Consider the following 24584-nt stretch of genomic DNA (forward strand, 5'->3'; position numbering starts at 1 on the left):
GGCCTATTTTGTACAACGTAGTATCCCCACCCCCCCCCCCTTTTTTTTTTTTTTAATCAAGAAAGCAACACTCACAGAAGCCTGTAGCTGCCAATGATTTCCAGGGCCCAAGCCTAAAGCAAGTTAAAAACCATAGTCTCAGCACAGAAATCAACATTCACTTGTTATTTTTCTCCAGAAAACTAAAGTCCCAGGGAGTTTGGATAACCAGGAGTTTAAGAGAGTTGGGCCAGAAGAATAGAATAGTTTTGGACAAAGGCAGAGGATTAAACACATCTAAATTAGTTACTGAAACTCTTCATCTCTCCTTTACCACCTCCCCCACCAGTGACAAGTTATTTTTGTCCATTGCAGCAGTGGCACTTTAAGAAGAGAAAATGATTGTCATATTGTTGAATCCATACTGCAAATATGTGAAAGGGGGTGTGCTCCAGAAAGAGAGAGCAAGCCCCACAGTTTGGAATGGGATGTAACTGGTAATGATGAGAGATGTTTGGCAAAGTTTGGGCTGACATCAGTCATTATACCACAGAGCTGACATGCAGATCCTGAAAATGCTCAACTCTCCAGTTACTCAGATCTGGAGGCATCTGAGTAAGTAGAACAGGGTACTGCTGGCGGGGTCTGTGTAACTGAAGCGGCTAGAAGTCATCCTTGAAATATAGAGCAGACACTAGTATTTGAAAGACATTGAAATTAGTAGATGAAGGACAACTACTATTTTTAGAGAGAGAAATCAATGAGACAGAATTATTATAGCAATTTAAAAAATGATTAAATGGTTATATAGCATTAAGAAAAATATAGCATTATATAGCATGAGAAAATCAAGACTCATGATGGATTACTTTCTGTCAGCAAGAAAGAATGTTCTTCCTCCCAGTTGAAGCTATGGACACACTTAATTGTGGTAAGCACTGTCTGGTCTGCCTATTTTTAATAACTTTTTTCTTTCACAAATCCGTTAATTCCTGGGCTCACTTAAAAAGTTAATATCCAATAGTACTTAATAAAGAATTTAATACCTCAGAAAATCTTGTTTGATTATAGAGCTTTAATATAAAGAAGCTGTGTGTTGTAGTAAGAAGGTCACTAGGCTTTTAATCTAGGGGTCAAGGTCCGTCTTTTTCTGTATTTGTTGCATTTCTGATTTCTTCATCTGAAAAATAAGGGATTTCAGCTAAGTGATCTTCAAACTCCATTTTAACTCTGAAAATAGTGGCAATATGTCCAAAAAACAAAGACAGGCTTATAATTGCAAATGTCAAAGCTATTTCTAGTTATGTGACATCACAGCTTTCACTTACAGAATTGTGTTTAATTGAATAGGTTCAGATTTAGAAATCTGCTTGGAAACTCATTGATTTTCTGGAAATGTGACCCATTACAAGAATCCTAGAAGACTGGCTTAGCAAAATAGGTCCAGGACTACTTTAATCTTTCTAGATGTCCCTAGACTTTGAGACAAGGAAGAACAAATTTTAAACCTCGGATTCTGGGTAGATGCCTAGAGAGAGTAGGGGACAGAACTTTTGCACCTCCCAGGGGTACCACTCAATCTCTGTCTTCAGGAATAGTGGATGAGGAAGGAACACGGATTTCATTGAATGAGGATTTTATTTTGTGTTATTCTTTTCCTTTTCTTATCCTTATTTTTGGATGAGGATTTATATCCATGTCTTTTTTTGTCCTAGGAAAGTCAGCAGTGAGGCTTGAGTGGCTGTGGTCACAGCTTTAGGTTGAGGGATTACTAGCGAAGATATAAACGTACTAGAGTGCAAGGATAGATGAGGGATAATTTTAATGAGCAATTTTTTGGAGTTGCTTTTGCATGTGTTATCTGAAAACAACCTCAAAACACATTGTTTCACAGATGAGACAACTAAAGTCAGTAAGGTAAAGCCACTTACTTGAGTTTATGTAGAAGCTATTCTGGTTATTTTGTATTATTCCAACATCTATTTATCTGCCTTCCCTGACCCCTGGATATTGACTTCCACGGACTAGTCATCAGAGCTGCTTCTTCTGGTTTCTGGTGTAATTCAGTCAATGGGGCACCAGAAGGAGGTCAGAGCATGGGAGGAAAGTGATTCTGCTCCCTTCTTGCTTTGGCATAATTCTCAAAGTGGCCATGTCCCTTTGGGTGACTACAGCTCTGTCAAGCAGCCCCTTTCCCATGGGCTCTAGCTCTCAACCGGGCTTCAACAACACCATTTACTCTCTCTGCCTCTTTTAGGCAAAGGAGTGGAAATGGATTCCTACTATTTCTAGACTCTAGGTGCCTCACATCTCTGTTGTTTCTTTTAACTCTGCACTATTACAGATAGTCCTTTTGTAAAAGTATCTTCCAAAAATTTTTGCTGGGTCCCTAAGTAACACATAAGTGTCAGACCTGAGACTTGAAATCAGGTTGTCTGATTTAAAACCATTGCTTTTTCTGCCATGTCACCTGGCCTTTCCACTGGAGTGCACTCTGTTTAAAGCTGAGTTGGGTGAAGGGGAGGGAAACTGGAGAGGCTGGAGGGTTCCAAGCCAGGAAGGCTTATCAAGTAAGGAAGTAGGCACATAACAGACTTCAGAGAAAGGTTGTGGGCTAGACCAGAATGAATAACTAGAATCAAAATTGCAAGGAGCAAAGCAAAGTGTATATTCAAAGTTGTAGCCAGGTATCAGAAACAAGGCGATAAATGGGAAAAAAAGGAACAGTCAGGATGAGGCAGCAGCAAAGAATAACATTGATTTTAAGGCGGTTTTGATGAAGTCATTTTTTACTTATTTTTTCCTGCTATATTTAAAACCAGTTTTGCACAATTTATAGGTGAATGAGGGCACCTTATCGGAAAGAGTGGCAAAGGGCGACAACTAAGGTAAATCAATCATCTGTTCATCCCACAAATGTTTGTTGATGGTGCCTGCTAGGATGATTCCAGGCTAGAAAGAGTAGCTGAGTTTTAAACGTAACCTTTAAGATTAGAATATTAAAGAATGACTTTATAGGTTGTGGAGGTGCTCAGGTTAAAAATAATGCTGTAGTTTATGAAAAAGAAAATGTCATGCGGAGGCACATAAGGGCATGCTCAGGAACAAGGTTTAGGAAACATTTCTTCCAAGTAGCTACATTAAAAAAAGATATCTTTTCATCTATATACTTGCCTTTCATTTATGGTTTATGTTTGTTCATATCGATGTATTCAAGCAGTTACTTTCGGTCAGCCAGTTACTCTTATTTCAGGATTCGCTGAACACGTGACAAGTACCATGCTAGGCTTTAGAAATACAAAACTGTGAAGACTGGGACCTTGCCCTCGAGTGGAACACCCTCGATGAGGGAAGCAGGCACACAACCCATTTAAAGCTTCCGTTAGATAAATGCTGTGTGATAAAGGCTGTGTGGTATGTTGTGGGAAGAGGAAAGAGGAACAATGCTTGGGAGTGGAGGGGAGATAAACTGTGTCTAAGATGTACAGATTTCAAAGGACTGATGGCGAGTCTTCATGCAGATAAGGAAAGATTCCTTCATTTACTTTAGACTGGCCCTGATTCAGCGGTGGAAGGATGAGCTCTTCTATCTTGTTTTGTGCAACTCAGTGGTCACGGTTGTCTGCCTGCTTGCTAGGGAGGCAGCCATACTCTGGAAGAGGTATCAGGCAGTTCAGTGTGGCTCAACATTGACCATGTGGGAGTGCTTTTAATGGCTGATACCTGTGTAGGGGTCTAGGTAGGTTAATGATTTGAACAGTTTACTGTAGCTACACTGTGGGTAGATTCCTCTCATGTGAAAAAAAAAAAATGACATTGGATTTCTCCTATTTCCTACAAATGTTTGAGTATATTTTGAGTGACCAACAAAGAAATGAAGGTCGACCTTCCTAGGCATCCAGCTGCTCTCACCCTCCTGCCTCATCCCACATGATCCACCATGCCCCACACATTCTTGTATTTGTTTGCAGCATGTTCTCTCCAAAGAGTGTTTTATGTGCCCCACCTTCCCCAAAAGTCTACTGCTGAGTCTCATCCATTCTGCTGTCTAGCCTTCTCACATTAGAAGTTTCCTATTCTGGAATCTAACCCTAGCTCACATATTAGTGATAAAAGGTTAGTTTAGCTCTGCCTTTCCCCCCATATGGTCCTTTTATTCTAGAAGCACATCCTGTGGGGTGGGCCCCAAGTGTAGGGAATTTCAAGCTATTTTCAATATGAGGAATAGAAAGGGTTCTGATTGACTGGTGGTCCTGACATTTGGATGCTAACCCACTTGCCACTCTTTTCCAACTTGGCAGGTGACATCCTGTGTGTGTGTGTGTGTGTGTGTGTGTGTGTGTGTGTGTGTGTATATATATATATATATAAAGCTCTCTGGGTTCTAGACACATGAAAGGGGAAGCTGCAAGTCCCCTTAGAAGCTCTCCAAAGTCATTTTCACTACACTTTGTTGGGCAAAGCATGTTGCAGGGGGAGCCCAGATCCCAGGGTTTACTCAATACACTTCGTCTTTTGATATGAGGAACTGCAAAGAATTGTTAGCGATTTTTAATCCACTGTAGAGCTAATGAGCAGTTTATCTCTGTATAAAGTCAAGATTTTGAACCCTTTGGCTGGTCAGAAAACTAATACTGAATTGAAATAGGAAAGCAAAATAGAGGTTTATCATATACTCTCTCTGTAAAGAGTGTTCTGCTTCTAGATTAGTTCTTTATCTGGATGGATTGAGTTTCAAGTTTAGTCTTGAGCCCTCACAATATTAAATCAGTACTAAGTTCCAGGCCACTTCTGGAATGAAGTTTTGGCCTTAAGTCCAAAAGTAGAAAGCCATTATGGATTGAAACTCATAGAGAAAAATTGTTGGGGCATTCTGATCTTGGGGAAAGTCACAAGGGTTTCCCTTATACAGAGGTAACTTTGGCCTATTATTTTCCCTCCTTTCTCTCTTGCCTCAAGAGCTAGGATAGCATTACTTAAGATTTGTGAATACAACATAGAAGGCTCCTCATTTAAAAGAACCACTGTGTAAATGCCTTCTTGATAGGAGGCCTTTTGTCTACTAAAATTGACAGAGGAACTTATTATTTTAATGCACAAGTATGAAAAGCACTATCTTTTTAACTTACATAATTCTAAGATTTAGTGAAATAAATTCGTTTTTTTTCTACAAAATTTTTCCCTACAAAATATATTTATCTTAAGTATTGAAGTAGGCAAGTAAACTAGTGGATTTCTCCCTCAGTATTAATTGATTCTCTGCCTTACTTAAGAATAATGTGGACGTGGTTCCACAATGTAGCGGTTAGCATGTCTTCTTTACATGCAGGAGGTCCTGGGTTCATGCCCCAGTGGAGCCACAGTCCATGGTCTATGGCCACGCCTACCTGAACAAGCCTGATGTCTGATCTCAGAAGCTAAGCAAGGTCGAGCCTGGTTAGTACTTGGATGGGAGACCACCTAGGAATAACAGGTGCTGTAGGCATAAATAAAAAATAAAAATAAAAAAAAGAATGATGCATTGATGTTGCATGACTATGTGGTGAATTTTCATTATCTATGATCGTAAGATTGAATGATTTTTTATTAACATGGTAAATTATTTAAAATACGGTGTTTCTCATGATTTTATTATACTTAGGGCATGGTATTATACTTAGAAATTCAAGGCACCTTGACTTCCAATAGATAAGTAATAACCCCAGATGTCTTCCCCAAATAATATTTATATGTATAGCTTGTTTTTCCTCCCCCGCATGTCTCTCTCTGTATAATATTCTTTTTGTTTTCGCTGCTGAAATTCACATCATTATATTACTTGAAATCATCACAATTAGAAATTTATTTTAAATGCAAATACTCCCAAGAAAGTTAAGAACGAGGAAATTAATTAGATTGTTTTCTTCTTAACAGATCTCTGGTATTTGGTAAGGGGAGAAGGTCCGACCTGTGAAGGCATTTCAAAATGAAAATACGTGGGACTTGTGTCTATTAAGTACGCTGAGTGACTATGAGAGATGGAAAACTGAGAGCAAAAACAAAAGCTGCAAGAAAAAGCAGCAGCAGAAAGGGAGGTATGAGTGTTTAAGGATGAACTCAGTTTTCTAGGTATGGCCATGTGAAGCATTGGTACAAATTTAAATTAGACATCTTATTGCAATCCTCTTAATGTAGGAAGAATTTGTGTGAAATATTACACAATGGATTATTCTAAAATTAATTAAAAATTCTCTGACATTGAGTAATCTAAAAGTTGTCATGTCTAATGAATTAAGAAAGAAATATTGTCCAGAAAATGTACTTAAACATTGAAAGTAGATGAATATATACTCTCAAACACAAAAAGTAAGGTAAAACATACTGTACCATTTTTACTCTTCATCCATTTCTTTTTAAAATTAATTGTCATCGAATTGCTGATGTTATTGACACTTGTCAGTGAGGATTGTATGAAAGGGTTTTCTCTTACACAGCTGACTTTTAAATGCTTCATTGGAGAAATCCTCAGTGACAACATAAATACCTTTCATTAGATACTAGTACCAGTACCACATTTTAATTTAAAGACTGATCCAGCTAATGAAGACCATTTTGTTTAATTTATAGCCCTGAAGTTTAGTACTCTACATTGCTTAATTTGAAGATAACAGTTTTGAAAATGTTAAGCAGATAGATTTTTCATCCCTTGAACATTATGTTGTCCTACAGCTACTCCAGCTATTGAATCAAGACCATTTATTATTTGAGGGTAAGGGCAGAGATCACTTAGACCATAATTTTATTCTTCCACTTTGAGCCTCAAAGCTGCCTTTCTCAAATCTCTAGTTAATATTATTTTGCCATGAAATTGTTGAGAGAGAAGAAATTTCTTAACTCCAAAATTTTCCTTTTTCGTGTACAAGCAAAGCTGGGGATCTAAATATAGAGTTTTACTGAAAGTCTTAGTGTAGTGAGGAATCAGGATGGAAATGGTGTCCTTGTCAGAGGGAAGAAGTAGAGCATCCTTCCGGAACTGGAGGGAAGAGAGCGGGAGAGTAGGAGAAAGAAGTCATAGCGCAGTCTCCTCCTGACAGTTCCTTTATGTCCCTTTTTATGTAGGAGGGGCGGAATTATTACGGATATCTAGATCCTTGTATAAAATGTCTATAAGAAACTTATAATAAAAGTTGGAAGATGAACTAAAATTCCTCCCTGTATTGGTGGGGCCTAATATAATAGGTCAAGGGCATATTTGTTTGGGGGCCAGAGATATCTTGAGCAGCACTCAAGTATAGGTAAAAAGTGACCAAAGGAGGTTTCCATATAATGCTGGCCCTGGCATGGCCCTATGTGGCAGCCATGGGGCTGCTTAACAAATAGTCTATCTATCTTCAGTACGCTTCCTGAACATGTGTACAGATTTCATTTCTCTGCCCCTCTCTCCTTTTAAAGTTAGGTATGGAATGTATAAATTGAAAGAAATGAGCAGAAGGGACACTAAATTACTGCAAGATAAAAGCTTTAAAAGCCAGGGTCAGGTTTACAACATTCTCTTTGCAGTGCTGTGATGGTCATGAAAGCACATGAGAAAATGAATCCTTCCCCAGACTAGGTCCCTTTGGGACTGTGCTGAACAGCCTTCTCATCCCCACCCCTCACCCCTACTCTCCCCCTCCCTCCACCACTGACTATGTAGCATGAGTAAGAAACACCACTTGGTAGTTATCGGGTTACTGAGGTTTCTCTTAAGTCAGATTCTGATTCTGTCAATCAGCACAGGTCCTAGCATATATAAATCAAGATATATGTGCAGAAAGGGAATACATAAGAGAATAAAAATACGTAATCTCTACTAAAACAATAAAGAGGGAAATAATGGATAATTTATGGGGTAAGATTCAATAGGTCCTGATTGATAATGGGCAAGATTGATCGAAAGATAGAACAGCTGAATTTTTTGGAATAAGATATATTTACTGTTGTTGAATTAATAAGTATTTAAAAGTTAAATACAAGAATGGATTCTTTCATTTTATTATATCTTGTTAAAAAATGATTATCTTTAATTCCCAGTGGAAACATATAGGTTTTGGAGAACTTGAAAGGTTCGGTAGATAAGCCAATCAATCTTTCACACTTAGCAAATATTTCAGTCTTGTGCCATAACTCCTTCCCTCTGAAGTGCGCATTATCTCTGTGATCGTGGGCTCTGAATCACTAAGCCCAGGATCTTACACACACAGTGCTTTATGCTGTTACTGCCAGTCTGGGGGAGCAGGAGTACAAAAAGGAAAGCTGTTTCCACATGAACCTGAGGTAGGAACACATTTAAAGAATCCTTGAGAGACAAAAGTGTATACGGGGAGGGAATTTCCTTTTTTTTTTTTTTGCGCCAGCTTTTAAAAATACAGAACAAATTTCATTTCTCTCTAATGGCAAGTTATACCAGCATAAGGTCTCTATACTGAACTGAAATTTCAAAAGCAAATTGGAATCTTTGCCTGGAAATTGGTAAAACTTCTGATTCTTAATAAAAGTTCTAGTTTAATTTGACCTGCAAAATTCATAGAATTCTAGAACTGGAAGGACTCTTAGAGATCATCTAGGACATATTATTTTATTTTGTAGATAAGGAAGCTGGGACTTGAAAGATTAAATGGCTTGCCTAAGGCCATACTGGCAAAGCTGAGACTAAAGATCACTCCCTCTCATTATTAGGATACTTTTGACTACATCAATATTCTGAGTGCTATTTCACTTAGCATCCAGTGTTTCATCACCCATGCTACTGTAGAAATCCATATTCTTTTGTTTCATATCAATGGAATCTGAGAACAGTTCATTCATTCACCAGTTCATTCATTCATTCACTCACTTATTCAGCATTTCTTTTCTTTTTCTTTTTTTTTAAAAATACCTACAGCACCTGGTATTCCTAGATGGTCTCCCATCCAGGTACTAACCAGGCCCAACCCTGCTTAGTTTCTGAGATCAGATGAGATCTGGCATGTTCAGGGTGGCATAGCTGTAGACTCAGCATTTCTTTAGTACCTTCTCTGGGCACTGTCCTTGATCCTCACTACTATTTTCAAGCAAAGAAACCTTTATATAGTTTAAAATAATTATGAATGTATATGTTTTCTTGGCTTAAGCACTGTAATTCTGGTTCTTTTAATAATTTTCATTGACTTTCATATACTTGTATTTGCAAAATCTAGTGTCAGGTAACTTATGAATATAATAGAAGAAAGATTTAATATTTCTGCATTTACTTTCTTAACTGGAAGCCCACTTTTTTTATAATACAGCACTCAAATATGAATTTGCTACAGCAGTGGCTATTTTATTTTCCAGTCATACTTAAGAAATAAAATTACAAACTGCTTAAAAAAACAAGGCAATGTGTTTATTTCATATATTATCCTATACTAGTATTGCTGAAATTTATTTATTTTCACATTACTGCAATGTATGAAAATCACTGGATTCTTCTTCCACACTGCCTATTATATTAGTGAAAGTGCTGAGTGTCCACTACGTGGGCAATAAAAATAAATTTATTAAATATTGTGAGAGTAACATGAAAGAAATGAAGGACACAGGTCTCCAGGAGCTCATAATTTAGTAGTGAAGAAAATATGAAGAAGTATATAAACAATGAAAGTGTTATGCTATATATACTTTCTTATACCTAGAAAAAGTTTTCTCTTTAAACTACGAAGAAGTGAGCAGAACTAGTTTAGTTCAGTCAAGGTGCCAGTCTTTGAAGACTCGAGTGCTAAGCTAGATTTTTGATGAAGATTTGAGAAAGGACAGTTCAGATGCTGAAGTTACTTCTTATTCAAAGAAAAGACTTAGGCTCAAATTTTTTTCTCTGTCCTTCCTTTAAGACCAACTAAATGGCCCATTCTGTGCATATGCCCCCTCCGAATGTTCAGATTCACATCCAGCAGCAATTTCTGAGCCTTCACATGTCAGGCCCTAGGCAAAGCACTGTTGTATGTTGTCACATTCATTAACCTAATAGTTCTTTCACCTAGTTTAGCAGGTTATTCTCAATCTTCTCTTCTATGCTTTTTGTCTTACTTACCACTGGAATCTAAAATATATAAATAATATGTCTTGGGGAGAGGGAAAGAAAAGGCAAGTGAGTGAGCACTAGCTCTAGCTCTGGCCTCATTCCCAAAGACATCAGTTTAATAGGCCTTGCCGCTCACCTGTGGTCCTCAGAGCAGTAGCCCTTAGAATACCTTGTTAGAAAAGCAGAGGCTAAGGCCCCACCCTTGACCTGTTGAATCACAATCTGCTGAATCATCTGAACCATTCTCCCATGTGATTTGTACTCACATTAAAGTTTGAGAAGTTTCTTTAATGATACACTAATCATTTGAGGGAGTTTTTAAAAATACTGATGAATAGGCTCTATTTCAACACAATTAAATCAGAATCTGGTGATTGTGGCATTTGTATGATTTAAATACTTCCCAGGATGTTCTGGTGTGCCATCAGGGTTGAACACACTGCTCTGCTCTTTTCCAAATGTACCTAAAGATAAGAATCACTTAGAACCTTTGTTAACAAAATAGATTCCAGATTCTAGGTTTAGGACCTACTGAGTCAGAAGTCAATTTCCTGGGGAGATACCTGTTTATCTGTATATTTAACAAGTAACCCAGGTGCCATTTATTAACAAAGAAGCCCAGGAAACACTGGTAATTCTATAATGTGCCGGTCCTTTCATCTGGTGACCTTGTGGGGGCTTATTTTTGTCTCAGTGCCCTTATATTCTTTTACCAGGTGAGGAGAGGGTGTGACTCACAAAACAGGGAGGTAAACATGGAAAGGAGAGAATGTAGAATAAGTTCAAAATACCTGATAGGGTGAGAGCTGAGGTGGGGCTCGAATTAGCCTGCATCCCTTTATCTTTATCAAGAGCCATTGCTACACCTAGATCAGTGAATGATTCTGAACACTTCTAAATCTCTTTCTTTGGGGAAGGGCTGGTGCTGAAAGGGAACATTTCAGAAAAGATAACCAAAAGTTTTTAGAGTGAGAGAGAGCAAATCAGAATAGTTAACTTGATTGAGTCTTACGGTTCAGTATGAAGGGAATGAGTAATTATTCTTCAAGATTGTGGGTAGCTATCCTTTGGGTTCCTTTTATTCTTTTTTAACCCCTAGATTAAGAAATACCAATTTCAAAAATGTGTAGTCTCTTTACTGGTAAATATGATACAAAGGGTAACAATAAATTTCTAATATTAGTGTGGATCTGTTCATATATCTACCATCTTGACATAGAACACCAGGTCAGTTTGACGACTAATTCTTTATAAAATCATGATAGTTGTCATTTAAGACCTGGTTCTTTTAAGGCCTTATATTGATTTATAGAATTATTTGTACTTTTATTTGTTATATTTCGTAGTAGGAAATCATGTATTTCAAACATCTACGTATAGAGATGTATGGAGCACTCCGCTAGGTGCTCAAGTGAAAAAAAATCTTAAAGGATACATCCCCTGTCTTTGGAGGGCATGAAATTCATTGTGGGGGGTAGGTCGGAACTTATAAACACAAAAAATAAACAACAGTGGAGCAGAGCATATATTGAGAGCCAAATGGGAGGTTCAGACAGCAAGTGCTAAGGAGGCTGAGAGTGCCGTTTGCCTTTGGGTGTTGTGCTTTGGTGTCTCCCTCTGAAAGGTGCCTGTGTAAACTAGGAGACTGTTTTCTATTTCATCACCTATTTCACTTATAACTTTAACAATAATTTGACTTCTCCAAATATTAGCTGAATGCAAATGTTTCCTGTATTTCCCTTGGTGCTAAACTTAAAGGTATTTCAGAGACACGACGGATTATTTTATCAAGTTTGAGTATCTAGGGAAATTACAAGACCTAAGATAATTAATTTTTATAATACGCACGCAAACCGGACATTTGGTGAGTAACTTATCGTCCTGCCTCCTCGTTCTAGCAAGGAGTTGTGATTTCCCAAGGAAGGCAGAGGAGTTGGAAAACAGCAGGACTTTGCCACAGTTCGTAATTAATGAGGTGCTAAAAGTGCCGGAGCAGAGGTTCCCAGACTCAGTGTGTGACTCAAAGGGATGAGAAGCGCCCAGAATTTCAAACAAGTGTCACTTAAATAAACCGAAAGTGAAGTGAATCCAGTCTGTGGAACGGGAAATGGTCTATTGACATTGGGCCATTCCGTGACTGTGTAAGATACAACGTAATAAGGATTAGTCACCACATTTTGCAACTTGCGATAAACTAGTTTTTTTTTTTTTTTCTGAATAGTGAAGAAAGTGAGCAATGATCTGTTTTACAGTGTTCATGGAAATGAACTCTTAATGCACCAGTGTTCAAATAAATAACCAATCTGTTACAGATTCCCACCAGCATGACTTTCCTCTGCCCCTTTAATTTATATTAATCAATCAAGTTAATTATTAATATTAGGAGACAAGCCAAAGTAGTTTTCTAATCAACTAATAGCTGAGAGCCAAAGCCTAATGAGAGCTTTTTTACTGGGGGAAGTATCACTGAGAGAAAATGACATAAGGGGTCATTTTGGACCATGAGAGCTGCCTTAAATGGAATATTTTTCTGCAGAGTAGACTTCCTGTATAAATTCGGATGAGTGTTAAGGTATCTTCAAATTAAGATTTATGGTTTCTTCTTCCATATTATTTTCAAGTTTCTAGATATACAATATCTAAATTTTAGGTTGTAGGTGCTAAAATAACACTTGTAATAGGGTCTACCTAACGTAGGATAGCAGAAGCTCACTAAAATATATATCTATATCCATAACTATATATCTAGGTATGTATACATATGTACATTTATAATATATATATACTTTATATAGCTTCCCTGCTAGTCTGGAAAAGGACAAAAAAGATCTTGTATTATTTGATTATCTCAGCATGGGTATTATTCCAATGAGAGATTTCATAAATACTTCTATTATTATTGATGTATGGTACTTAATTTTTCAGTGATCTCAGGAAAATTTTTATATTGACTAAGTCTACCTGAGATTGAGAATGCAAACCATGTGTAAGAATCTCTTAAATATATTTAAGTGTTAAGATTTTAGGAGAATTAAATCCCTTTTTGCGATATAGAACAAATAACGTGTATCTTGCCATAAAGGAACATATTACATTTGTATATTTAAAAATGAATGTATTTTCATTATATATATGAAAAGATGAATCTAACTAAATTTGGTCAGTGAACTTTAAATTTTAAAAATAAAAAATAAAAAATTGTAAAAAAACCTTCGCGATAGGTTTATTTGATAGCATTTATTAAACGCTTGTTTTTTTAAAAAACACTACCTGTCTTATACTAAAGCTATTGCTGTGAATTTGGAACTTTAACAATTTAAATCATAGATCCAGTATTTGATGACTTGACTTTAGGGATCTCTTGTCCCGATATCTGTAGAAATGAGTTAGAGATATAACTTTGTAGTTTACTGAACAAAAACATTTCAACTTTGTTCTTAAAAAGTTAAGAAAGACCGAAATGATTTTGTTATTTTATTTTATTTTTTTTTAAGAAAAGCTGTAGATTTTCTGTGTGGGGAGTAGTATTGTAGCAAGCACTTTCCATTATATACATTACAAACATTTCCATGTTTTAAAGGGTGTGTTGAGAAAGCACTGGGTCAAGTCTTTTCCTCCAGCATACTCTAGAGGGAGTCAAATCTAAGAAAGTTATGTTTAATGCATTTCAACTGCTATTGGTTCTTTTAGAAATTTTTTTTCTTGGTGACAATACTGTTTTGACCCTCTTAATAAGAGTCCAGTACAGGATTTGGTTAAAAACTGGGGCTAATGAGGCCAAGGTAGAAACTGACTCCCTATGTGAACCAATTAGCATCTTCCAGAGAAAATAACCTCCCCCTTGGTCACAGATTGCTTGGGTTACCTGTGAACCGATGCATATTTTGGCGTGAATGGGGACAGAGTGAGAGGTAGGATGTGGAGGAAGAGAGTATTTATGGACCAGGGAAAATCCTTCCTCTCAGACTAGAATAATAAACTTCTATATGGGTCTCAATGCTACTAGTAATTAGCTTTATGAACTTGGAAATGCCATTTATCCCCTTTGAAATTCAGTTTTTTCAATTCTGCTAAAATAGATGGTTGAGCTAGAAGGTCACAGATCTAAATTTTATGATGTTATTTCAACAGAGGATAGTTTATGGTTTATATAAAAGTTTGTCTTGAAAGTCTGAATTTAAGCCACTAGCTCCTAGAAAATCATGGGTCTAACATTTTGTTTTAAACGTATTTACACCATTACTAAACATACACAACTGGACTGCTTTTTCACGTTTGCTCCTTTTATTGAACTATTTATTTAACTTGAAATTTCTTTGACTTCTATCTGCAATTACAGAAATTCTACATGTTCGTCAAGACCTTACTCTGCTAGTGTGCACTCCATAAAAACCATCTTGTCTCTCCCATCGCTATGGGAATGACTTCTGCTTTCTTCGAACTTTCCTGTCATTTTGCTTTAATTTTTCTTTTGTCATTATCGTTTTCTACCTTACATTATAGTTGTTTTCTAGACATGTCTTACCTCTTCGACAATCTTCAAGCTCCTTAAGTGTAGGGATCAAGTAATCTAAACTTTACATTCTTCGTTTTAAGTAAATTGGGTTGCTCTAGGAGATGCTCAACAAAAAATTGTTGACACAATGAATAAAAGAACATATTAGAAAAGAGTACCTAGTTTATGAAAACTTATTTAGGCAGAGTCTATTTTAGTATTACTAGCTAGCAGTACTTCAGGCTTCATACTTGAATGCTGAGACTGCTCCTGTGTTTGTGAGGAAATAATTTTAGGAAGTTTTCTCTTTAGGAATTGAATGAAAAAAAAATATATTGTTTATGTTTTTCTTTTGTACCTTACATGTTTATTTCTAAGAAATCATACAGCTTCAATTTTGCTCTCTGGTAACTATAAGTTGGTATCTACTCAAAGTAGTTTTTGAGTGAATGTTTTTCAAGATTTGCATAAAATTTTTGCACAGTTAATCTGTAAATGTAGCACTTGGAGATAGGAGTAGCCAGCATTTTTCTCATCAAGTACCAACTTATTTCCATATCACTACAGGTTCAAATCTGCAGATAGAACCAGACATAGAAGTAAAAATTCTCACATTTAGTACAAGATGTGTAATAGGATTTTGCTTCACAATTTCTTAGTTACTGTTGTAACTTTGATTTCTGTTAATATGTCTCTTTCCTATCTTCCTACTTTCATTTCTACATTTCATTCTTTCCTTACAGCCCACAGCTATAACAAGGTATTTATATATTAGATGTCCTATGCATATTTTATTGTATTATTTTATTTGCTTTGATTCTCACTACTCCTTTTCCTTGACCAGGGTATGGAGTTTTGTCTAGGGAAAAAAGTTTCATCTAGGGAGGGAAAAAAAAAATATATATATATATATATATTTTATATATATATATATATATATTTTATATATATATATATATATTTTTTTTTTTTTTCTTTAAACTTACATTTACCTATCTTCTCAGTGGCCTTTTTTCATCACAAACTTTTCATCCTGTAGTTTAGCTTTTCTGTATTTCTTTCTTCAAGAGGCTTACATTTCATTTATTTTGGATATCAGCTTATACTGTGTGATCCCTTCCTTTGGTAACTGTAGAGGCATAAATCCCTGATAATAAAATATCAAGCTGTGGATTGAAATTTTTGGATAGGAGGGCCTTGTGCATCATCATGTTCTTTATATTAGCATGCTATGAGCATATGTGGTTTTACCAGTGGGTATGGGCAGAGTGTTATTTCTTCTACCCCATGTTAAATCTCTCCCACCCAGGTATAGTCTCCTCACCACTCAGCGCAGCTCAGGGTGAAGGCAGAGCTCTAGACAGATTGCTTAATTTTTCTCTCCCAAACCACTTTGTGCCTCCTCTGGACTGCTGTGATGACTGGGGTGAGAAGACACTCTCCATGTGAAATATATCTGAAATTATAATATTAATGATGGTATAACAGAGTAGGGTCATTGACCAATTGCAGAGTCAGAAAGTATCATAAAGATTGATATTAAAGGCCAGATAGAAATATAGTATTAGAGAGAAATACATGTCATTGGCAAGAATGAGCTCTAGGAGGAGTTCACGGAGGCCTGGTAATTACTTAGTTCTGCCCCTTGAATTCTGTTCAAGTGCTTTTTCTGGAGTTCCATTAAACTGAGCAGAGTGGAAGTTTACAATATCTAACAGAAACATAGACTGCAGATACTTTGTAATAACATATTTTCCAGGTTAATTTCTAAGGTCTTCATTGTAGAATGAGGATGTTTTCATATAAAATCAAACTATTGATGTAACAGAAAACAAACTGTATTTTTATCCTTTACAATAAAACTTTGAACAGAATTTTATCATTGAGATAATTAGCATCATCCATGCTAATTATCCACGCTAGCATCATTTTAGATTCTTAGTTTCCGTATCTTCTTTGATAATTTTTTTTACAGTTTGAGGTGTATCTTTAAATTATAGAGGAATATTTTGAATGTTAAAGCCATTGTGACTCTACTAAGGAGCAGTTGGCTGTCTGCCCTTATACTGTGGTTGTTACCATTCTTTTCTTTTGGCTTCAGAGCCAACTTCAGTTTCAGGCTGTCTTTTTATGCTATCGATAATGATAAGTGGTGGTGAAGTATAACATATATATGGCAATATCGATAAAGGGAACATAAATTTTATGAGATTATCATGGAATTGACAAACTCAATATTTCAGGAATTTAGATTGTATCATCTTCCTCCTTCCTTCCCTCCCTTCTTTCCTCCCTCCCTTCCTTTCTTCCATCCCTTTCTCCTTCCTTTTTTCCTTTTTTGTTCATTTCTCATTCTTTTAAAAGCTGGAAAGCGTGGATTAATTTATGAATTGATGTGTTGATGTATACTGAACTCAAATCTTTTTTTAAGCTCCTAAAATGAACATCTAATAATGCTGGTACTTGAATATCTTGGAATAAAGCATTAATGCCATACATTTTTTAAATCTAGAGCTGAACATGTCATTGCTATTGTGTTTTTTACGAAGACGTATAAGGCTAGTGTCAAGATCATTCTCTGGAAAAAAATTAGTGCTAGAAGAGTAGTCTCCATAATAACCTGTGGGCCACTTATAGCCATGAAAAGGTTCCTAGTAGTCTTTCCTGTTTTTACCTTGAATATATGGTTTTTATTCTTTATATTTTATATGTTTCTGAGTTCATATCAAGCATATCAAGGATAGACATGAAGGAACAGAAAAATTAAATAAATATCTTCCTTTTAACTGCTTAATTTCCTAAGGATTAATGGTAAGGACTTTGAGGACATATGTCCATTTCTATAGTGCAAAAATTCTCTCAAACATTTAGGTATGACTGGAAATCCCACTGAAGTTCCTTGAACTAGAGAGGAAATAAAAGTTACTTTCATTTATAATAATAAAGAAAAATATTACAAAGGTTTATAAGGAAAATAGCTATGTTGGAGCAGAGGCTCAGAAATAAGGAAGTCATAATGAACTCTCTCAAAAGTCTTAACTGAATTATTACTAGTGATTTCTCTTGTTGCATTAATACTTCTGTTCAGTCTTGTGCCAAGATTTTTAAAATGCAAAAAGAAAAAAAAATTGGGAAGTAAATCTCTCAATGGAGCTTCTTTATAAGCTTAAGAATTCACATTCTTCTCCACTTTTCCTCTCCCTACCCCACCAAAAAAATTTCAATGCCACTGTCGTTTCCATGATTGAGAAAACTGATACTTTGTTTTCCATACTAGAAAACAAGAAAATAGAGTAGTATTTCTATTGCTATGTGTAACATAGATGCCATTAAAAATAATTTAATGAAGCATTTAGATGCACACTGCTAAATTGCTCAGCTCTGGACATCAGATTTTATGCAGAGACTCTATGAATATTCACAAATATTCATCTATATTCATTTACAGTTCTTTGACCTCTCTTTCTATTTACAGCTGGAGATGCTTCCATTAGATATGGTAATATCTTAGTGTGTGCACTGAGAGGCCTCCAAATTGCCGGAATGTTTTGCCAATAAGTATTTGAATATTAGTTGGTTTGTTTGATTTAATACTATGTATACTTGCCTCCTGTAGGGGAGTTAACCATTTAGCATAATTTAAATACTTTTTCAGTATTTTGTTTTATGGTTTCTAATTTCTTTGCTTCATTAGTGTCTCCTTTTATTTCTGTTATAAATCATATTTTTGTTTTTTACTTGTCTAGGAATTTAGAAAGTAAGCATCTTGTGGTTAACAAGAAGATAGTGGTTAACTAGTAGAATTAAAATTCTTTCAAAAGCACTTTAGTTTTCTTATGTTCCTTATTATTGAAAGTAAAAATATATTAATAACTTATGTAGTTATTCATTTTTAGTTGTATAATTAGTGTATTTGCATAATTTAACATACCTGTGGTAGAACTAAACATTTGCTTGGCCCCACCTGCTTCTTGGGGTCTTGGCCACTTGCTCAGTGGAGATCTTTGGCCAACATACTGTGGAGTTACTTCATCCTCAAATACCACTTGCTGTGTCAGGTACACCTGGCAAGAAATCAGGCTTTATTGCACCTGTTGAAGGGAGACCTGCAGCAGCATCTAAACCAGGCTCAACTCAGCTAAATGGATGATAGTTGTCTCTTCCAGCTGTTTCTGTGTTCACATGAGCACTGAACATTGGGCATGAGATGTGCCTTTCTCAAAGGCTCTTCAGATGTGGCGACTAATTCAACCCAGAAGTTCTGGGGGGATAACTTGTGAGGAAAACAGTTGACCAATGAGGAATAATTGATGAGAGAGAGAGAGAGAGAGAGAGAGTTGATTCTCTAGTCATTCCCCATCCCACCCAACTGTTCCAAGGTGCAGCTGTTTCACGTGGCCTGCCAAGAAATATCCTCAGCTATGGTTTCCCAGGAAGCTTTGAGCCTCCATACTGCCCCATGTTGTTTCTGCTTTCCTTGCTGCTCTGCCTCATTTTCTGGTTTCTCTCAGTTTTGCAGCCACTAATTACACTCTTTCCTCCAGAAAGACATTAATTTCCAAGCTTTACCTTAGCCTCTGTTCTTTAGAAATCTGGGTTTTGACAGATGTTTATTTGTTTTAAAATAAATCTTATATGGAATTATAAAAATGTAGGAATTCAATAAATTTCCCTCTCTCTATTTTTCTAGATTTTTAGTAGACACTTTTATATATTTAGGACAGATAATAATATGTATCTTTTTTTTTGTTTTGTGTTTTTCTGTAAGTGGAAAAATCTTGTATGTATTTTCCTGAGATTTGATTTCTTCACAAAACTATGAATCTTAAACATTGTTCTATGCCAGGACATAGTGTTCTATCTCATTCTTTTAAACACAGTGCTCCATAGTATGGATGTACCATATGAATTTAACCCACTCCCTTTATAACTCACATTTACAAGTTTCCAATATTTTGCTGTTACTGATAATGTTGCAATAAATATTTTGTAAGTGCTTCTATGTGCCCATGTTCAAACATTTCTCTGGGATAAAAAAGTACTTTGAGTGAGATTGCCAGAGATGAATATTATGCACATTGTGAATTTTACTAGCTACTCCAAAATCCTACATCTCCCATCATCTGTATGCATTTTTACTGTGATCATTTTTAACTATTTTTAAACTCAGCAGCACTGGGTAATATAAAATTTTACTTTATGCCAAGCTCATATGTGAAAAATAACAGTTCACTGTTGTTTTAATTTATATTTCCTTAAGTAAGGAGGAAAAATAGTTTTCTATGTTTATGGCCACTAAAATTTCTTCTAAAAGTTTCTGTTTTTATTCTTTCCTTATGATATCATTTGGGCCCACATGAATGGTGAACTATATGGGAGTATTTTACTTTCTTTAGCCCTTACAGCTACTGAGGCACTTTTCTTTTGTACACACACACACACACACACACACACAGGTTTTTATACAAAATTATTGTTAGCATCCAATTATTTTTTCTTGTGTTTTTTTCATTAGGTTTTATAATTAATTTCAAGTTGATCCTATGCTTAATAGAGTTCGGCCCTTACCCTCATTTTCAATAATATAATTATCTATTAAGTTCTAATTTTGAATTATTTCTTAGTTGCTAGAATTTTTTTTATTTTAACTTTCATTCTTTTATGACACAAGCAATTACATACTATAAAAATACAAATTCAGGTGAGAAAAATTTTCATACTAGTTAACATTTTGGTATATAACTTTTAAAGTATTTTCTATAATATACTTATAAAGAATCATATTTTTCAAAAACTGGCTTAAACAACACCTATTTTTTAATCTACTTTTCTTACGTAACTGTAAAGTGCAAATATTTTTTGAGTCTTTATTATTTTCATAAATATGGCAAAGAAGGCACTTTTCTGAACCTTTGAATATCTTCATTTGCCTTTACAGATAAATTAATTATAACTTGGCTGAATATTAAATTATTAGGTCAAAAAATTTGGCCTCAACTCTTTTGACTATTATTATTACAGAAAAAAGCTATGTCGCCTCTTTTTCTTTGTAGTCATTATGTAATATTTTGTCTAGTCTATGTTTATTTTTATGATTTTATTCTGATATTTGATGTAATTTTCAAATTCTTTATCAATTACATTCTCTTTTTTTATATTTCTTTTTTTCTAGATATTCTTTTTTTTTTTTCAGGACATTATAGCAAAATGAGTATCATCATACTTTGATGGCAAATGGCCTTGTTTGTAATTCTCACTCTCTTCCTACTAATTTTGTCATTTTAGGCTAGTCATTTTTACCTTAGTTTCTATATCTATAAATATGAGGATGGATTGTTGAATTAGTGGATATGTAAAGTGCTTTGAAATATTCTCTGTAATTATTAACTGTTGTTAACATATCTAGATATATGTTACCTACATATCCATCTTATAGTTTTTTTTCTTTTCCATAATATTTTGAGAGAATATTTCAAGCATGTCCGCTTCATCATTGGTTTAATTTCTCACTGTGTTAATATCATCTTTTATGTTTTCCAATGTGGATTTTAATTCTGTTATTTCATTTTAGCTTAAGAAAGCAATTCTTCCTTATTTCACCTGCCTCCATGTTTTTGTGATTCTGCTGGTTTTTCATCTCATCCTTATGGCTTTCTCTTGTGTTTCATAGATGTTCTAACTTCTTGTGTTCTAATTAAAATATCTAATATATACATTTAAAATTTATTTTTTTTGAAAGTTCTATTTTTTCATTGTTCTTTAAATTTGATGTAACCTTACTCAGGTTGTCGTTACTTTTAATTTTTTTTCCAGAAGTCCAGCTTTCTCTCTTTCTTTTTATTTATTTTTCTATTTATTCACTCTTGGGGTTTGCCAACACACTGTGTGTGCATTTCCCTTTGGCTTCAGAGTCTGTCTCCTTTAGTGATGGTTAAGTCTACTCAGACTTATGACTCAAATGGCTGGTTAGTGCACAGAGTTCTTTCTCACTTTTCATTATCTGCAACTGTTTATATAATGTTGCTATCTAGGGTGTGATCTACTTTTATATTCTACTGCCTGTTATATGTCATTTTGAGCATATAAGTACATTCTTCAATATACCTTGCTTCCACAAATCTTATCTCTACCTATACTTGTGATGATTCACTTGTAAGAAGTATACTTTCTAGAAATAATTGTACCATTACTATTGTGCCCATGTCTATTCCCTACTCTGTTTCCTAGAGTTTACAGAATTAGACCAGATGTTGAAAGGGGGGCCCAAGAGTGGCTTGGGAGGTGGAAGTGTGAAGAAGTCCTGCTCACTTCAAAAACCTGCACCTACAACTAGGATATATAGGAACTCCCTCTGGATAGTACAGTTCTGATCCCGTGAGCTGTGATGAATTAGTTTCTTATCTAAAGCACTTACTAGATTACTTGATACATGGTAGGAACTCAACAAATGTATATTCCTTCCTCTATATGATGGGCAGTGTCACTGACTTTGCATTTAGTGAGGATTCTTCTCAAATTCTGGTATTAGTTTACTTTCAGGTCCTAATGCCCAGTGTTATGTCATCTTTTCATTTCTTTTAGATGGTGAATAGTGAAAAGATTTATTAGGGAATTCCAGCTTTTCATACTACATTATGTATGTAAGTTTTAGAAATATTGCTCTGGTATCACTAGGGCAGATACATTGATGGGAATAAAGTTGAGGAAGCAAGAATAGTTAGTAGACTACATTTATAAATCTAACCCCAAATGCTGAAGACTTAACGAGTAAGACGATTATGAAGAAGAAGATAGATTCAAGAGATATTTAGAAGGTACAATAATGAAACTTAGCAATCAGTTATATGTGACGTCTGGGGAGACTGATGAATAAGAGAAAGGAGCTTACAATGAGCAACAGATACTAACTTGCACTACTGATTCAATAACTTAGTTCAAGGGAGAAGTGGGATGCAGGGCAGAAAATTAAAAAATTCAGTTTTTGACATGTTAAGCACATGGAGTCTGCTGAAAGTCCATTTGGAGATATTCAGAAGGTAGTTGTAATTATGTATCTGTAGTTTAGGAAATAAGTTAGGACAGGAGATATGGTTTGGAGGTTACCAGCATATGAAAATGGGAGTAGAATGAATGATGTTGTATAAAAAAGGCAGATGATAGGTAAAGGCAAGACTGTAGGCAGGGTGGTCAGCTAGAAAGTTGCAATAGTCCAGGAAAGAAATGATCACTGATTTCTCCAGAACAATAACAAAACAAATGGAGGGAAGGATCTCATTTCAAGAAGCTTACTGTGAAAGTGCAACTAAGAACATAACAGGGAGGTGGTTAGGAAGAAATCATCTGCTGGGGCTGCAGCCTAAGGAAAGACGTGAAAATTTGAAATGACTAACATAGGCCAATGAGATGGAAGGGCAAAGACAAGGGTCCAGTGAATATTGTAGGTCCAGTTGAGGCCAGAAACCAGAAATTTGTGGGGGCCACAATTTTCACAATACATGATTTTCTCCTTATTTCCTAGGTGTTAAGAAGGAAGGAGGTAGATTTGTTGCATTGATGCAAGTTTAGAAGTTTTCTGATTAGCAGACATTTGGTCCTGTCCAAAATGTTCACAGAAACATTTGGTCCATGTCATAAGATCCCTGATACTTGATGGTTTATATATGGTCCCATCCAAACCATCCATGGAGACATGTGGTCAACACTGACCTATCTACCCATATGCCTTACCCCATAAGCTATGAAGGTGAGAATGGTTATTATTGGAAATATAATCACAATTATTGGACCAATAAAACATGTTGGTATTTTTTATGTATTAATCTGGTAAATCAAAAGTATAAGCAAACATTATGGGCTATTTGAACCCAGGGAGGTTTTCTTAAGCGTGGACATTCTTGACATTTGACATTTGGCAGATGTTTTAGTTTTAGTTTGTCTATGGCCTGATATGTCAATGTAATAATTATCCTATGTGCAACAACAGAAGTGGCTGCCAGAAGGATGAACCCCAACAATAAGTACATCAGAAGACTATCTGATGCTGTTTGAAGACTGCAAGATGGGTCTCCAACATCTATATCATCTCTCTATCCTGGCCACGCTATTTAAAACTTTCCTTGGATTACTTTCCTTGGATTAACTTTAAAAAAGAATGCAAATCTCATAATAATAGTGAATTCACAATAAGACAAGAGGGATTTAGCATCTCTTTTACACAGACAGAAAAGAGTGACCAAGTCAAAAGTGCCAGATACATGACTGGAGAATGTAGATTATACTGGTTATAGAAAAAACCACAAGTTACTACTGTTATTATTTCTTAATCCAAGCTATTTTTTATATTTCTAAGATCTTACAGTTTGATAAAAATGAATGACAAGAATGAACCTATCCACTTGTAATTTTGCTTCACTTTCAACTTTTCAAAAGTATAGTAACATATATATATTTATAAATACATATTATTTATAAAATTTCTTTTATCCTGATAGGTCAGATCACTTAATAAATATGGCAAGTTAAACCAACTAACAACCTAAATATTTTTGTTGGAGTGGCAATGTGTGTTTGCTTCTGTGATGGTCTGTTTCCAAAGATAACTTCCCGCTTTCAGTTCCTTTAGGGCAGGGATTTTGTTTTGTTCATCATTTGGTATCCTGTGCTGAGTGAAATGCTTTAAATATAGTAGGCGATCAATGACTTTTACTGCATAAATAGCAGAGCATGAAAAATTATAAACTCAAAGGGAAATTACAGTTTAAAATGTAAATTCTTGGGGGAAACTTCCATTGATAGAAATAAGAACCCTGCTTACCCAGGGCCCTATCATGCAGACCTAAAGGAAACCAAAACTATGAATTCCAATGTGTACTTATTGAAATAAACAATTCCTCTTTTTTTGTGACACGAAGTTGAGTAAGCACATAAATCTGGTTTTGGCCAATTTGGTGTGTCCAGAAAGAGAGCTTGATTCATAATATAGGTTAGTTGGGGTGGGTTCACTATTTCCCATCATTTCTGAAACTTCTCAGTCCTTTTGTCCCCATGTGA

The 24584-nt window shown here is 35.4% G+C and overlaps 1 non-coding gene across 1 annotated transcript; it reads right to left on the reverse strand.

Moving 5' to 3' along the window:
- Positions 1 to 8872: 8872 nt before the first annotated feature.
- Positions 8873 to 8991, reverse strand: LOC111738793. Its single transcript, XR_002779980.1, has one exon. It is a non-coding gene; the product is annotated as a 5S ribosomal RNA (ribosomal RNA).
- Positions 8992 to 24584: the final 15593 nt, after the last annotated feature.

This window comes from Pteropus vampyrus, unplaced genomic scaffold (genome assembly GCF_000151845.1).
Source record: "Pteropus vampyrus isolate Shadow unplaced genomic scaffold, Pvam_2.0 Scaffold43, whole genome shotgun sequence".
Classification (NCBI taxonomy): domain Eukaryota; kingdom Metazoa; phylum Chordata; class Mammalia; order Chiroptera; family Pteropodidae; genus Pteropus; species Pteropus vampyrus.